General features: G+C 38.4%; 2 long non-coding RNA genes across 2 annotated transcripts; both read left to right on the top strand.

Moving 5' to 3' along the window:
- Nucleotides 1-1,682: 1,682 nt before the first annotated feature.
- Nucleotides 1,683-7,680, top strand: LOC149098239 (uncharacterized). Its single transcript, XR_016203685.1, has 2 exons — nt 1,683-1,813; nt 6,990-7,680. It is a non-coding gene; the product is annotated as an uncharacterized LOC149098239 (long non-coding RNA).
- Nucleotides 7,681-14,650: 6,970 nt separating this feature from the next.
- LOC149098240 (uncharacterized) lies at nt 14,651-17,782 on the top strand. Its single transcript, XR_016203879.1, has 2 exons — nt 14,651-14,756; nt 14,837-17,782. It is a non-coding gene; the product is annotated as an uncharacterized LOC149098240 (long non-coding RNA).
- The last annotated feature ends 557 nt before the right edge of the window (nt 17,783-18,339 follow it).

Below are 18,339 nucleotides of genomic sequence, written 5' to 3' on the forward strand. Positions count from 1 at the left end.
ATCTGCTCGCGCTAGTTGAACGCGTAAGCTTTTGCGTTTGTTCTGTAAAGAAAAATTATGAAAGAAAACTCTTTAGTCTGGTATCGAGCTAATTTGAGAGTTTCTCAAACAATGCTTAATCTTAACCAGGACCTGTTTTTGATAGTTTCTTATTGTTTCTGTTTGTTTGGCGAGTTTGCAAAAGCTTTTGAGTAGCTCATTTGCATAGTGCAGCGCGTGCACTTTCAAGTCCGAGTCGGTGTTTTCAATTGTCAACGAATCTTGTCAAAGATTTCTTTCGTTGTATTTTGTGCTGAGATGCTGCAACAATTTTTACCAACGCCAAAAGGCTGCTAACATCAGGTGTGTTTCTTTAACACAGTGAAACTTTACACTGCGAAAATATGATAGACAAGGAGTTTTGATAACTAAACCAACAAAATCGAAATCGTTGTTCAAGTTGATTCAAGAAATCGTCATCGTAACTTTGCAGATTATTTCTGCTGTATTTTAATATGTTCTCAGACATTTATCAACCTTAAACATATTTAAAAACTAGAAATATTATCTGAGTTCGATGTAAGTTTTTACACGAAAGTGCGGGAGTCCAATTTGTCATGCTTTACTGACTGTACAAAACACATCGGCGGGCGCTCTTATTCATCGACAACAGACAATTTGTTGGATTTTTACACAAACAAAACTGAGCAGCATCTACAGACATAAACTTATTGTAACTTACTGGGCCTGGATAAAACATTAAGCGTTGCTTACAATGCAGGCGAAACTCAAACTAGCAATTATTTTTTTTACTTTCGGTCTCGATCGACTGGCGAAATCCTCGCAAGCGTGTGGCAAGAGGAGGGAAACTTTGAAGTCCTGCAACGCTACTATATCCAACTATATCCAACTAGTTTTTTGTTGTGTTATGGAAAAGCTGTTAATGTTCAACATGTGTGAAACTTCAGTAGAGTGGAGTAGTGTGAAGCTCTTGTAAAAGAAGCAGCAGAATATAACTTGGTCAGCGATATAGAGCGGGACAATACTAAATTCGACACTGTCTTACTTCACTCAAACTGGCGCAGCTTACGACGAAAATACTGAAGTGAAAATTCCAACAGACATAAACGTATTGAGTTGTGGGCCAAACGTATCAAAACATTCCGGGAATTTTGGACGCCATTTCACCGCGCTACATCCGCAAAACTCCTCGCAGCGTGTACCGCACATGATGGCGCAATTTGTTCTAAAAATAGAAAAATTGTCCCATATCATAGGGACAGCCCAGGGGCGGGGCAGAAGACTCCTGAAATTTTTGTACTGGATCATCCAACAAAAAGTGACGTCACATCCGGTTTAAACGGTGCCGCGCAGCTCGTTTCACAAAGCGAAAAAATGGCGTTTCGATTGGGGAAGATTTTCCTGTATTTGCAAACCATCAGGTTCGTGTCCTTCCATACTGAGGATAGAAATATCTTGAAGGCACATTTCTTCGACTTTTGAAGCAAACCTGTTGGCAAAAGAGAACAGTTTAGTATTGTTTTGAAGGAAAATAACGGAGAGCCTTCTGTCATCGAATGGCGGATTTTACACATATTCAAAACTGGTGTTGTTCCGACTTTTGGTTCTTATTGTTCGTGATTCGGTGATAACACTAAGTGCAATAGCCTATAATGTTAACAACAACCTGGATGAAGTATTGCTGGCCATTGTTTGCACTGTGTACAACGGGAACATATTTAACAGAAGCCGTTTTTTTCTGAAAAAGAACACAGTTGAAGTTCTATATCCACGTGCGTGTGGTGGAAAAGACATGCTGAAGCGTATACTCAAGGTTAGTATCCTATTTCCGTATCTCTTGTTGAATACGGTTTTTCTCTGTAAGATATAAGCAATGTAGAGAGTTAGAGGCGAGCTTTGGGGATATCAGATTTCCCCGAAGAGATCAACAAAGGGGTGAAGCACTCCCCAACCAAATTTTCTGGGAGTACCCCCCCGGGTACTGTGAAGTTGTTCATAAATATACATGTATGCTGGACAGAATTCCAATTTTATCCAGTGGTCAATTGTACATTCCTCTGTATTGTCTGAACTGCAACGCTGGCCTGGGGATCAACTTCTTTTGGGCAGTTCCAAAAGAGGGGGGTTGGCCTGTTTACGGTCAGCTCCTTGGCCCTTAACTTTACCTCCGCTTTTGACAGGTACCCACTTCTACTGTGACCCGGGGCGGGGGGTACTCCCTTATATGCACTATTGGGGTATGTGTGGCCCCAAAAGGTATGGTTTTTCAGTCGTTTTGGTCACAAATAGGGTATCAGTTTTGGCCATTTTGGCCTTAAATAGGATATGGGTTTTGTACTCTAGTCTTGAATTAGGTAATGTTGTTTAGAAGAAGCTACTTTTTCATCATTATTGATAAGACCATAAACAAAAGGCCGTCAAAAATTATGTTTAGGGCAACTGTGTCAGCTACCATGGTGGTAAATAGGTTATCAAATTTTTATTCTGGTAATAAATAGGGTAGGGAGAATCGCAGATTTTGGTAGTCATAATTAGTTAATTCAACTATTTTGAGATTTTAAAGATATGTTCTATATATCAAATTGACTCAACAAAAGATGCTGTAGAAACACAGGCCGCTGGAGATTGTTTTCACAGCTTTTTTAGTTCTTCCAAAGGATCTGTTTACAACATCTCATCTTCTGTTAATCTGGTGGGGATACAATGTAGCTCTGTAGCAACGGGACCTTTGTTCATCATTTGATCAATGTTTAAATGGCATCTACCTTCCATCTTGTAAAGAAAGAATGAAAAATGGCTGTCTCATACGCATGCATCAAATAATTCACAAAGGTCAGTTGTGATTGCTCCATTGTGGGTGGGCTGAGAATTCTAGCTTGGTTTGATCTTAAAGTGATTGTTTGCCATTTATTTCCCCACGCATTTGACTGAATTTGACCCTGCACGACTATTCAAAACCCTTATTGAATAATCAAATGGGCAATATCCCTATTTGTTTGAGTTTCCCTCAGTCATTCAATCACAGTGGGTTTTGCCGAGTTAATTTTCTCTTCTTTGTAAATTGATATTGCTGCTTTAAATTCTAAATCTAGGCATGTGACACTCGCCATGCGAAGAGTTGTCCCGGTTAGCCAAGCCAAAGTGTTTATATAAGGAAAAGTTGTCCTGCCTGTCAGGGTGCCAAGGCATGACATGAGCCAAGGCTAGACAACTCACCCACCCCTGTTGTCTCGCAGGTGAGACAGGTTCATGATCCTAAAGGTAAACAGTTGGTTGAATTTTCAAAGAAATAAATGAAAAGTTAGCTTGGCCAGGGTAACTCAGGAGAAGGGTTGTCTTGGGTACCCAAGACCATATAAATGGTCCCTGGTAGGGCCATTCTATTTTATTTCCACACTCCCTCTTCCTCTGTTGACATGAACTTTAGACGGGGCTATGAAAGAGTTATTTCTGCACTTTTATCTTTTCTGTTAGGTGGTAAATATTGACTTATTTAGTGAGGGTGGCTGGGGGAAGGGGGTGTGGATATAAAATGGAATATCTCTAGTCAGCTCTGGGCCCAAGTTGTGTGTTGTCTAACTGATTATACAAACTATACTTTCCAAAATCTTCATGGGTAGGTGTTTGAGAGGATCATCTTATATGTTCATCACTACGGTGGAACCCTGCCTTATGGCCACCCCATTCACATAGCCACCTTGTTATTACGGCCTCTTGATTCTGGCTTGAACAAATGCTCAGTCAGTCGGTCATTTTCTTATTTAAAGAACCCCTTTAACCACACTGTTAATGTGGTCAGATTTTTGTGGCCCAGCAACTGGATTAACAGAGTTCCACTGTAATTTAAAATTGTCAGTGTTGGTTGTTTGAAGAATATTTGTACCTCACAGAGGTGAAAATGAATTTGAGCTATTACCCACAAAACAAAATTCTGGATTGTACATTTTAGGAGTATTAATATACACAATTTATAATAAACATCAGGCATCACTTTGATATTGAAGTCCAATAACTCTGTTATTTGGAGATTGGTTATCCACTATCCCTGAAATTACCAAGGCTGATATCTCTATTATCATGTCATCAAAGCCATAATATTTTGACACCTACTGTAACCAACACAGTTTCCTTAAGCAGTAACAAGAGTCTTTCTTTAGTAAACCAAAATAGTACTTGCTGCCAGATGCTTTATAAAAGTATAACCCTTCCAGAAGCCTTCACAAAGTAATATCAGTAGCTAACAGTCTTTTTGTGGCTGATTTAAACCTTGTATTAAATCACATTGAACTGGCCCAAGTTTAATATACATTTTGTTGCATTTAGCTCACATGTTTTCAGTTTAAAGGAGAAGGTCACTCCAAAAAGCTTACTTTTTTTGTCTTCACTTATAGCAAGTGAATATTCAGCATTTCCACTCACCAAAGGTTCAGCCTCTGAAGTGCCTGCTATCCTTAAGAAGTTCATCTCGAAATTAAGAAGCGACTTCGGAGGCCACCATTTTGCAACTGTCTTGGCAGCCTGAGGCTGTGTTTATGTGACTTCATTCTGTCCAACTCGAAATTGGTGGGAAGGAGAAGAACCTGCAACTGACTTGGCATCTGTCAAAAGGTCAGCAAAATCTTTTTTTTTTTTCCAAGCGATTATCCTCTTCACTATCTTCAATGCTATTATTTTGGAGTTTAGAGCATGTTTAGCTCAAAATAATATGTCTCGATCAAGAGCAGCCACAACCCAGAGTGGTAGTCAAAAGGCTTGTCACAAGCCATCAGGACAAAATCTGTCAGACAGAATGACGTCATGAAAACTTGGCCTGGGTGCTTCTTTGGAGGTGAACTTCATAAGGAAAACCTGCACTTTAGACACTGAAACTTCTGTGAGTGGCTAACCTTAGTGCAAGGTTTTCATTAGCGCTGACATAAAATTTATGTTTTTTGGAGTGACCTTCTCCTGTAAAATACACACGTTAAGACTTAACTCAGTAGCAAGGTACCTCTTGTATGACCAGTAACAGTATACATGTATCCAAAAAACAAAATATATATTGTCCAAACTCAGTCATGTTAGTAGTGTTAGTGTCTAATGAGTTCCTGCAAAGAGATAATTATACAATCATTCTAGTAACTCTCCTCAATATTCTGGGAGTCTCCCACCTACCGTTTAGATCATCCATCCCAGGCAAGTTTTGAACTATTGTCCAGATACAAGGGACCATGGGCTCCTAGGGACAGTGTTTTAAAGTGCTATTACGATGAAATTTGCAGATGTCCTCCATAATATGAGCATAACAGTTTTGTTACCATGGCAACATACTGGGTTTCAACCTTCCCTGATGATTATAGGCTTTTCTGGCCACCTTTAGCTTTCCATTTTGATATTTGCCAATGGTGCCTCATCAGCACGATCTAGGAAACATATTAACATGCAAGGTCAAAGTCATAGCCTCGTTTAACATTTTTCAAGCTGAAAATCACTGAATTAGTGAAAATACAGGCTGTATATAATTTTTATAGCCATAGGTGTGTTTCCTGTAGTTCTAACTGTAAGCCTACCAACCTGATGTAATATTGGGCCCAATAGTGTCACGTGGCACAAAATGTTATAATAAGCTTAGTATTTGGCCAATTCACTTCAAATTTGGAGGCCAAAAGGATCTTTGAGAGATCTTCACATTGAAAGCATAAAATCATACCCCCCTCCTGAATCAGACTTGATTAACCACCCCTCAAGTTTTTGAAACTTTTATGCTTTACAATTTTACGGTCAAGTGAATATGTGATAAAAATCTGCACACCCAGAGCTGCAAATTAAGCTATTGTTTAGGGGTATACCCAGTATATACAAGGAATAAGGTATTTTTGAACGTTTTCATTTTTTTACTTTGTGGACTCCTCAATTCAATTTGTGACATCTTGTATGTCTGTTGTGGTGATTTAGAACATACCCCAAACAATACCTTTCAACTGGTATATTGCTTGTGGTCTTTCGATCTACTGTAATAATTTTAGAAAAATAAGGTTTTTCTCCAGGGCTTAAAGGGTTAAGTGTATGACAACATCAGTCACCTCATTTGCATATTTCTATTTTTTATACCTTCATATCTTTGGAACTGATGCAGATATTTGCAAAAGGTAAACAGCATTTTTAATCTTTTGTGGAATTCTATGTGATAGACCTGAAAATTCTTACTCAAGGGGTAAAAATTTAAGGATAGAAGCATGTTAAAGCATTGAGTTGAATTTATGCTGTTGGCAAGATTTTACTGTAAGGTGTCGAAAGGAATTTGGAGGGGAATTTGGTGTGGTTATTGAATTGACAGACATTGGTTCTGTTGTTATTGTCATTATCTTCTATATTTTTGAGGCAGAATGGTTGTTGGCAAAAGCAAAACTGGCAATATCCTCACTGACCTGTGTTTAGATGTTTTTAGGTTTTTGTCTCTGACAATGAAGGTCAATTTGAGTAGTTACACTGTCTTTACAATAGAACATATGGATATTAATAGTATAGTTATATTTCAATGTCCTCATACTAAAATTATAGTAATTTTATGGCTCAATTTCTACCTCTGCTTTAATTTGTTTAAACCAGTTTATTTTTTTAAACTAATTTAATTGCATCAAAGGGGAAGGGGGAATCTGAGAGCAACAATAAATTAGACCAACAAATATAAGGACATTTGCAATGGTTGCTTTCATGGCCTAATGGAGATGAAGTGGACCAAAAAGTCGGAGATCTGATGTTTGAATTTAGGTCTGTCTGTACAAAGATTGTATTGTAGTATAGGGGTATTATGGTAAGTGATCACTTATGTTGGGGGGTTGATATGGGATCCTGGCTGTACTGTTGTAGGGTAGGAATAGGGACTGAGGGGTGGGTGGTGTGCTTGTGATCCTTTTTAAAAACCACTCTAAAAGTGAAAACAAACTGATTTCAATTGAAAAATTTACAGCACACGTAAAAATGATACATTATATGTTGTTTTTTTGTAGGTGGTAAATGAGCAAATACCCTCATGATCAAGAGACCTGTCCAAGTGTGATTTTTTTTTTTACTGATAATGGAAATCATAATAAAGATGCAAAGCCACCTTGGTGTGATTTCTTCCTTGATAGTGAAGTGCAACCTAACCAAAAGTTGCATTCTGTAAGAGGTTTACAAAAATTAAATGGAAAATTAAACTACACCAGTTTGTATTAATTTTATAAGTACTCCTCTCTCCAAAATATATTTGGTATGTTGTCATACATGTACTGGCAAGAATATAATGTAGAAATTTTATGGGAAATGTTTCCATTTAAAAAATATGCAGCTCAGACAAATAGCAGTAATTCTCATTTCTGTGGTGTTTTCTTTGGTGTGAAAGTGTAAAAACAGATTCTATTACCCTACATGTAAGTTGAAGAACATAGGAGCTCCTCTGAAAAAGTTTTTTTTTTTTTCTGTTCATTTTTTTTGTTGAACATTTATATTTTCCTATAAGCAGTTTCTTCACAACACATTGTAAGATAATAACTAGCCATAAAAAGGACGTTTTTGTCTCAGAGATCATTTTCAAGATAAAAAAAAAGTGATTTTCATTTATATTTTTTATTTTCTTTGGGCAGAGACGTTTTGAGAATTTCCCTAAAAATATCACAAGGTGCAAAGGAAGGGGCAAAAATAAAAGTTATGTTTTCATTATCAGTGTGAGTCTCTCTCTGAAGCTGCAAAGTATGGTTATTTTATACTGTTGTGGATAATGTTAGGCCCATTTTAATTCAAAATACAAATGGGAACTTACATTGATAATCACACAATCCCTTAAATTGGCACTGTTTTGTTTTTTGCTTTTTTCCAGAAAACAATTTGAACATCCTTGTTACACAAGGAGGGGGGGGGGGGGGGGGGGTATTCTACATAGTTTTAAATGGGGAAGCTCCACCTCAAGGTCCAACCCCTTAATACTGTATCCCTTTTCTAAACCCCTAGAAAGTAGTTTTAAATTTAAATATCTTTTTGAACAATATATCAGAATCCACTCATTCTGGCTCATGAGAGTAAATGAGAGATTATCAACAACATTTTAGAACTAGAAGAAGAGAAATCCCTAAAAGAAAGATTTCTGTACCCTTTCATTATACACCTGAATTCAACTTGTCAGAAATCCCTTACCCTTTAATAGTTATATCTGAAGCCTGAAAACTTTTGAGCAGAGCTTCCCGATATATGTCATTACATGGAGTCCTCCCACATACACAATCCAGGAACTCTTGACAAGTTGCAATGAAGCTGGCTTTAAGACTGTCTGATCAAGCAGCTTCTTCAGTTTTTGAGTACAAACTTGTTACTCTCAGTCAACTTCTAGTATGGAACCTTTTCTTTTCTGGTCTGGTCCAAGTTCACAGACACTACTAGCTAGCCATCACTTTCACAACACTAACACTAGCAATGTCAGTCACAGTCTGGTTGTTCAGTTTCACCACACCATGTTTCATGGTCACTCATCATTGTCAGACATGAGTTCATAATAGCTTGTAACATTCACCAGCCTGGCAGTGTCATTGTTGCTATTACCTGTTCCCAGACTTCCTTTTATGGCTGGGTGTTGGGGCATGATATTTCATTACTGTTTGCAAACAGTTTGTTAAGATTGCACATTGAAAGCGTGATGAATTAAAATAATTGAACTCTATGAAAGAGAATTGTCAGAATTGCTAGGGTTCTCTCATTCCCTGGAACTGAAATGTCTTGATGTAAGCTTATATAGAGAAAGCAGACTGAAAATAGAGCAAAATGTCTGAGTAACCTTTCAAGATAAGTTGCAAATACATTTGATAGTTAGGGATTAAAAGATAGGGAACTTGTTCTGTAAACAAGGCAGTTGAAAGGAATCGAAGCAATTAAAGGTGCATGCTTGACCTCCCAAGATCGGGGCGGGGGGGGGGGGGTGTATTGAAACTTTATAGTGTCACTGACATTTAACACCGTTGAAACAGAAAAATAAATTACATTATAACTGAAAAAAAAAAAAAAAAAAACACGACATACCCCGATTACTGAATCGCTCATAAAAATATCCTCTTGTTTATATTTTAAGGGGTTCATGGCCTGCTTATGTACATGTTAAAGGAAGCGTTTACCATTATTACGGGATTACCAAGGGAAAAGTTAAGATATCTCGTTTAAGATTCTTAACAAATCGTAACAGAATTTATAATGCCAGTTTGAGTCACAAGCCAGAACACGAATCTGAGTTAGTGTCGATTAGCAAGAAAGTTCCGCCACGTTATGTGTGTGGGTCTTCACAGTGTGATACGATTAACAGCTCTCCATTACTCTCAAGTGTTTGTCAATGGTAAATTTCAAAAATTGGGCTTCTGTTCAATAGGTTCTCCCACGGGTAGAAAACTGACATTGCGCTTTTCTCTCAGTGTAATGCCTACCTAAGAGAATAGGATATTTGAATTGAGTGCAACTTACCTAGAATTCATTATTTCCACGTAAACGATGACTCCTGTGGAATTCAGCTACGAAGAAACGACGACATTTCGTAAAAACACACGCCTTCAAAACAGCGTCTTTTTGAAGAAATAATTGTTCTGTTCCTCAAACAAACGATATGGCGAGGAAGAAGACAAAATTTTGTTTATCATGGCCAAATAAAACGTTAGAAATACCCCGCCGATTGCGAAATATTGCTGTTTTACTTACAGGGAGAACGATTATGTCGCAGTCAAACGTTTTTTTGTCGCTCAGCCCGCTTGTTTACCGGATGTGACGTCACTTTTTGTTGGATGATCCAGACACAAAAAAAGTGCCAGGCGTCGCAGAGTGTTCTCCCCCGCCCCTGGGAGAGCCCCAATACTAGAAATAGCGCGCGCTTACGGTCTCCGTCCCCGATTATGGCTCCTGCTACAACTCTATAACACTATACGAAACAAGTAAAATAAGACTAGATCGAGTTTCCACGAGTCAAAAATCAAACAATTGGTATGTAGTTGCGTCAAATGTCTCTTCCCCCATTTTGAAATTTCAATGAAAGTACCGCTGTCCAGTTACTCCCAATTCCTCGTTCCTCGTTCTCCGTTTCCCGCTCCTTGTTTCCGTTTTCCTTCGATTAACATCCACATTTCAAATGCTGTCTTGTACAAAATTAGGGAATGGCACTTGAATTGATCGTTCAAATCCTCGTTCATAGTGATATTGTAAAGCAAACTTGTCGAAAGGGGTAAGTAATGTACTAACGCAAGAATGATTAATCGCCGAGGTCTGCACTGAGTTTGCCCAAAACTTCCCAAAACTTCCCAACACCACTCATAGTTACTATGCACCACTATTATTCCTGTAGCGAAACTCTATTTCTTTGCGAAATAGCCCCTTGTTGCCAGTGTTCCGCAACAGTCATATAAATGCTACTTGAAAACAACCGGCCAAAACCGCTCGCTACTTAGGCAGTCTGTACTTCTTGACTAGAATTTCTAGATGTTTCTTGCCCTACGTTAACAGCAAACCGTACTTACCAAACAACACATTGTAAGCCCTCGTTGATCGCTTCTTCAAACGTGCAATTGTATAACTTGTCTTGCGCCGGATCTTGCATTTCACCTTCAATTTTTTTCTGATGTTGAATACTTCGACAAAAGATCGAAAGAGCAATACTTCTTCTATAACTAAAAGTAAATACGAAGAGCGTGGACTTATCACTTAGCAGAGGTGACAAATGTTCAAGCGTAAGTAACTTCTTTGTTCTTCTTGACGGTGAACGCGCAAAGGTTTCTGGTAGTATTTCATACGGGCGGGTCGGCCAATTAAATACGACGCGATCAAATCAATTATTGCTCTAGTGACTGCTATTTATTTTCCATAAACACCGTAAGAACTAAATTAAAAGGTACCAATAAATTAGAAATAAGATTGCAACTGAAAACAACAGGATGACAGTAAGGAAAAACTAAAGATTAACAAGTAATGTTTTAACGACTTTCAATTTATCTAAAATCTTAATTCTTACGTTTCCAAATCATAAGCGATGAAATCAAAATTAAACGAATAAAGATACAAAGATTACATAGCGTAAAGCGTATCACGAAATTGTCTATTACGGCTGGCCCATTTCGGCGATTACTAATACAATAGCCCTTTTGTTTTAAGAAGCGCCAACGAACTTCTTCTGAAGTTTATCGGCAAAGGCTTGTTAGCTACCTTATTTACATACACTTATTACCTAGAAGACTCTTTAGAAAGAGTTTAATTTTAAAAGTCATATTGATCATAAATGATATACGGATCAATGCATATTTTCCCTCGTTTTCCCAGAACTTCAACGCATGTATTTGTATTCAACATAGCGCGGGGTTGCTTAAAGAAGGTGTCATTTTTTTCCCTCTTTCAAATTTCCGGTCAACAAATCTATCGCCTACAAACTGTCATCGTTGCAATTCGAATTCTAACATTTGTCGTCTAAGATAAGCTGTTCAAAACATTTAGTTTTTTTCTTCCATGTCAGAGCGCATGTCTTTCATGTTCAGTGGCTTTGCTATTTAGTTTTAATTGAACGTGCGGGACTAAGTAGTCTTAAAGAAGGTGTGAATTTTCTTCCCCTAATCGGATAACAGACCTTGCTCGAGAATAACGTTTGAAACCGAATTCCCACAGTTCTTTTGAACATATTTCGTCAAAACATTTTTTTTTTTACTCGAATAGTTCGTCTAAAATGAATTTTATGAGTCTTTTCAATCGAATGCGTAGCCCTTGTGGAGAAGGTGCGATTCTCTTCGAAACGAGTGACAGGTTTTGCTAGTGTCTAAATTCTCCCTTCTGCAAAACGCTGCAGTTTTAAATCGAATTTAAAAAATTTTCTTGAAGATTTAGCCCTTACTAACCGAGCAGGAGGTCTGTATGGGAGAATCTTGACCGAGGTCTGTACACACGACCGAGGTCAAGATTCTCACAAACAGATCGACTAAGCTCGGTTAATAAGATGTTTATTATATGGCAAACAAGATAAAATTAATTCGTTTAATGTAACTGGTTTGTACTAGCTGGCATTTTGTTTGCGAACGGCGATGAGCTGAACTTAATTCTGCCAAACTCGTCCTCTTTACTTTTTTTTCCTCATCGGGCTTCGCACTTCCATAATATGGATATTTTCTGGAACTAATATTTTGGAAGAAAATAGTCAATAATTTTGTATTTAGTTTGCAAATTTTTCACGGCGAAATATAATCGATCGAGATGCCGGTCTAGATGGGAAAATCTAGACCGCGTTCAATATCGATCTCAGCCAATCAAATTCGTGAATTCGGTATTTTCTAGTCCCTTGTGAGACACAGCCATGTAACAAATAGGGGATATTAATTACAGCGGTTTTCAATTGAGTGTCGTAAAACCAAAACCAAACCAATTACGTACCAATTAGACTACTTTGCCAATCTCAAACCGTAGTAAAACCAAAACCAAAACCAAAGCAATTGTCTAATTACTTTCGACACTCAATTAAAAACCGCTCTTATACATACCGGCGCAAAGATATGGGTTTTTAGTTCGAGTGGTAAAAGCAATATTTTATATAAGAGCGAAGCGAGTGAATAAAATATTGTTTTTAATACGAGAAAATCAAATTCATATCTTCAAGTCACCGTAAATTTTATGTTATTGTATGGATAAACTTACTATACCACAAAATGGCTGAAAAAGAGTGAAATGACGTGAACGAAATCCTCACTAGTGAAGATATGGAAAACACGCCACTCTTTTCCCGGAAGTAGTTGTATGTGAATTTTACGAGTTGTGTATTTTCCAGTAAAACACTCGTATATCTTTAATAAACACTGTTAAGGGCGGGGTCCTGATTTTTTTTCTTTTAGAGAGAACACTCCTATAATGACAGAACGCTTTGTTAGATTTCTGAAGTTTGATTGAGCGCGCGATCATCATTACTGTGGAAACTATTTAGAAAACAGTCCTAAGAAAATACGATTGGTTAAAAATCGTGTTTCCATGACTCGATAGAGACAAAGAACTAGTGCGAGCTGTTCACGCAATGATGGTGCGAGCAAAGAGAATTTACAATTTGATAATCAAGCTAACAAGTTGTTTTCCTTTTTTAAATTATTGTATGGATAAACTTACTATACCACAAAATGGCTGGAAAAGAGTGAAATGACGTGAACGAAATCCTCACTAGTGAAGATATGGAAAACACGCCACTCTTTTCCCGGAAGTAGTTGTATGTGAAGTTTAAGAGTTGTGTATTTTCCATACCGCATCCTTCATTTTGTTCGTAGAGGCGACCGTTAAAACTGAACACTGCGTTTTTAGTGACATTGCAAAGAAAGCGTTTGAAAATACTCAGTTAAGAACTTATTGTGCGTATAGATTTCTTCAATGATGCGGTCAATGGTGTCATCCAGAGTAACTTTTGCAACTTTTTTGGAGGCATCGTATTGGACCAGGACTTCGTCATCCTCGAGGGTGAACTTTGGCTTAGGTTTTAAAGCTATATACGTGCTCGGTAATAGGGATTATTTAGGGGGCCGGTACTTGGCTGTTTCGTAGTAAAAGGTGCCCCAAGTGCTTACTACAGGATTGTATTTTGTGATATAACCAAGTTGTCAAACTTGTCGGTTTTAAAATAAGTAATAGTTCATCTTTGTCCATCTTTAAAAATAGACTCAAAATGTTTCTTTTTAAAAGAGCCTTTTATTATTCATTTTAGACTACTCTTTTTAATGTTAGATAAATTTTTTAGATTTTCTCTGATATTGTAAAGCGCCTTTGAACAATAGGGTATTGGCGCCATATAAAAATTTTATTTATGTTATTTACTTAATTTCGCGGGTACGTAAGCTCGCGAATTTGGCGAGACTGTATTCGCGGCAGGGTCTTCTTTTAGCCATTTCAGTAGCCAAATATGAAAAAAGGGCATTAAATTTCGCGATTCAAGCGTTCTCAACTTCACCTTCAAAACACGTTATTAAAATACTTTCAAGTTAAACTGGAACAAGCAAAAGGCATAATTCAAAATAACGTTTAAGTGTATTACAACTTGGATAGGCATTGTCTCAACTGTGGGTCATTTACTAATATATTTTGTAACGTTTCGCTAATTACACTGGAGTATGTTCACTATGTATGGTTCGTGTTAACTGTAGAAGTATTTTAGGCGTGAATCCCTAAGGGGCTAGTAGGCTATTTAAGAATTTGTAAGTTATGCAAGAACCACTCGAAGGCATCTCTTTCAACTTTGCTTTTGCTGTTATGTCGTCGGATACTGAACGAGCGAGCGTTCCCGCTTCGATCGCGCAATCCTTCACTGAGATAGATCCTGTTCATAAGACTGGTTCACGAACATTGTTTCCTCGTCTTTTGGACGTTACGTTTGATCAGAGGTTCGCTACATTCAAACGCGATCTTGACGAGAAACAAGCCGCCACTCAGTCTCAACTGTAGAAGCTAAAAACGGTATCCAAGGCTTCGAGTTCTTTTAACTCTAAAGTACAATACGAGCCTAGCAACTCTCTGCTTGATGCAACAGACGGGACCGTTAAGACCATCTCAAAAGGAAACCTTTCAGCAGCCAAGTTATTTCGTTCCGTGGACAAGAACCCCGCTGTTTGGGCAGTAGTGCAAGTACGAGTCGGACGAACTCGCCGAAGATTCATTGGAAGAGGAAAAAGCTCTGATCAGCCGAAAGACGAGCGCTAGCTAAGATCCGGGAGAAAAAGCGGAAAAATGCGTCTAGCTGGCCAACTCTACAGCTACCCGCTCTACATCCAGTGAAGCTCCATCTACTTATGGTCTGTCCACTGGCAATTATTTTTCTTCTAATCAGCCTTTTTGTTTTTTCCGCACGCAGTCCTTTCGTGGACGTCAGCCTCAACTAGCAGACAAGTGTTTCAGCTGCGGCCAAAGAAGCCTCTGAGCAAATCCATCTTCCTGCCCAAGCCGTTTTAGAGGAGCCGCTGCAGCCCCTCCAAACAGTAAAAATGCATACTTATGGCAAATACCAAGCTGCATTGAAGAGAATGGGATAAGATGAGTATATAATTTATTCAATATAATCAAATGATTGGGAGACTTTGAACCAGTTGAACTTATTGATAATTTTGTTGAACCATGTGATTCAAGGTTTTTTGGAAGTCTTGGAAAGACAATTTACTCTAAGGGGCTGAAAAATTTCTGTAGCTGTTCATTTATCGTTCGCGTAAATTTTGGATATGTCAACTGCGTCCATTACTTTTGACTTTGTCATGACAACCACAAACTTCGTATAGGTTTGGACAAAAATCAACTTTTTCGACATACTTGTGTATTTTTTTTTCAGCTTTGTTCATCATTTTGCTGAATTTTACCAAATTGTACATTTCATAACCATTCTGGCTTCATAAGCATTCTAGATTATTTTTTGACTTTTTAAAGAAAATAGTAAAATCCAAGATGACGGATCCAAGATGGCGGGTCAAATGACGTCATGCTATTTCACAGCCAAAAATTATGTCATTATTTTATAGAGCAAGCTCAGGGCTTTCTATTTAATGAATGTAAATTTATTTTCTGTGCCTTAATAGAACGAAAACCCAAGGAGGGGGTTTCATCCCCCTTGTACCACGATGGGGGCATTAGTTCGAGGGTTAACGATTGTATTAGCCCTGATGACTGAATGAATGAATAAAAGACTGATTATCAGGACGGAACACATTATATTTAAGTTAAAGGCAACCTTAAGGTTAATGTAGAGTTTTGAAATCATATAAGTGCTTCTTGCTTTATTCGCGTTACTATTTTTGTTGGGTATCAGATTCTCTTAATTTACATTCTACCCTCAGCTCAGTTTTCTAATAATCGCTCAGCCATCCAGTCCAGTATAGTGATTTGTCGAGCAGGCTATTTCTGATCTTCTGGCCACAGGTTCAGTGGTCGAGTGCGCGCGTGCTCCTGCTGTGGTTAACCCGTTGTCAGTTTCCATACAGTTAGAGTTCTGGAAGAATAATGTTTCTTATCTCAATTCCAGTGTTTTGCAGACGTTGCTCGCAGACTATCTCGTATTGTATACTCGGATGTTAGCGCTATTGGATTGGCTGCTTTCATTGCAATTGGTAACATGCCTGTTTTCGCGCAAAAACTGAGATTCTATGTAGACGAATACCAGATCGAGTACCACGTGGAGAGAACTCCACTGTGTTTGTTTTGCTTTGAAAAGTTTGCACTTCTTCTTTCAGGGTGCTCTGTTAAGTGGTTTACTGACAACCAAACTGTACCTTTGATCGTCGATTCTGGTAGTATGAAACTGTGTTCGCTTCAACTCGCCGGTGATATATTTGATACCGCCAAAGAAAGTAATATCAAAATTGAGGCTGAGTTGATACCTCGTTCAGCTGATTACTTATGCAAGATCGTCGATTGATGACTGGTCAGTTAAAGATAGCTATTTTCATGAAGTAACCTCTTATTGGGGTCCCTGTTCAATTGATTACTTTCCCAGTTAAAAAAAAAAAAAAATTCAAGTTTTCCCAGTTTTTTTTCGAATATTTCCTAGCATTTAGTTGGGTAGGAGAAACCTGTTGGCTGGTGCCACCTGTTTCGTTGGTTAAAAATGTCATCCGCCACATATGTTTTTGTCAATAGAACTGGTTACTCTTTATTGGCCTTTCAGCTCCCTTTTGGCCTTTTTGGTGGATCGTAGGTGGGGTTTCAGATCTTTTGTTATTGATTTTCTCTTCGTTGAGAACGGTAAAGATGTTTATCTCCATGGGGCAAATAACAGTTCCCTTTTGGCTCGGAGAATTTTAGTTGCATGTCGGGGCTGTACAGTACAGTATCCAGTAGAACCTGTCTATGGAGAAGTCATGCCGCGCGGTCAAGATTACGCTGTTTTAGGCCGTTGGGCCATGTCATCTTTGTGTGGGACTGCCCGTTTATCATGTGTTGATCTTAGGTGATTGCACTGTTTTAGGCCATTGGGCCATGTCATTTTTGTACGGGACTGCCCGTTTATTATGTGTTGATCTTAGGTGATTGCACTGTTTTAGGCCGTTGGGCCATGTCATTTTTGTACGGGACTGCCCGTTTATCATGTGTTGATCTTAGGTGATTGCACTGTTTTAGGCCGTTCGACCATGTCATCTTTCTGCGGCACTGCCCGTTTATCACGTGTTGATCTTAGGTGATCACAGTGTTTAAGGCCGTTGAACCATGCCGTTTTTGTGCAGGACTGCCAGTATATAGTGTGTGCTGAATGCAAGATTTAGGCCTCTGGGCCTTCCTTATGTTCTGATCTGCGTGTTGTTGCTTTTTTGTTTTTTCTAATTGTTCTCACATTTCTTTTGTTATCTTTCAAGTCTACAAAGTGGATGTGTGTTTACTTCAAAGGTTGCCCACTCAAGAGATCCAGACGGCTTCGCAAGTCAACGAAAGGTCTTCCCTTGCGTTCCTCTAAAGCAAAGGCCCCTTCAACAACAGAGCGTTATTCAAGTGACTTTCAAACGTTTAGAGAATGGTCTTCGCTCTTTGAGGAAGTCGCTTGTTTGCCGTCTGATGAGACGTCATTTGCTCCTTATTTGGAGTATTTTGCTGCAGCAGAGTTCCCTCTACTCCACACTTGAGTCTGTCTGTTATGGCATAAATTGGGCACACCATCGGTATGGCTTTCCGATTTGTGATTTTACTTGTGATAGAAGTGTTCTCGAGGCGGCTAAAATTGAGCTTGCAAAACCTGGTTCCATAAAAAGGGGGGCGCTGTTACTCCCGAGATGATTTTGAGGATATATAATAGGTTTGCGCGCCCCAAGGCTAATCCCTCTAATCATCGCTTAGCTGCAATTTGCGTGACTGCCTAATCGGGTTTTCTCCGCGTCAACGAGTTAGCTAGCCTTCGTTGTTGTGACGTTAGTTTTTGCGATGCATTTGTCAGAATTTATACATGTGAGAGCAAAACAGATGTTTATTATATGTAATTTTTAGTTTTAATTTTATGAATTTATCTTCTTCAAAGATAGAGCATATTTTGCTCTCAAAAAATTCGGGCGGGCATCAATAAACGAGATCCCCGCCCCTGATGCTGTGTTTCTGTTTATTAAGATTAGTCACAAAATATTTTATAATCGTTTCAGGGTGATTAGAGTATAACGAGAGATTTCATGGTGCACGCGTTCATTGCACGATGCGGGAATGTTAAAGTTACGGTAATTGTTTCCAAGCATCTATGATCCTCAATCGTTTAGGGTGGCCGACCCTGTCACTTTTTGCATCAAACTATAGTCCACCTTCGGCAGAGTGGTAATTAATTAGTTAGATAAAATAACTTATTTTGTTTCTTGTCCTTTATATTTCACAGCCAGTACGTACAAGACCCAGGAGTGA

This window comes from Orbicella faveolata, unplaced genomic scaffold (genome assembly GCF_042242905.1).
Source record: "Orbicella faveolata isolate gen_17 unplaced genomic scaffold, um_ofav_v1 contig_46, whole genome shotgun sequence".
NCBI classification, from domain to species: Eukaryota; Metazoa; Cnidaria; class Anthozoa; order Scleractinia; family Merulinidae; genus Orbicella; species Orbicella faveolata.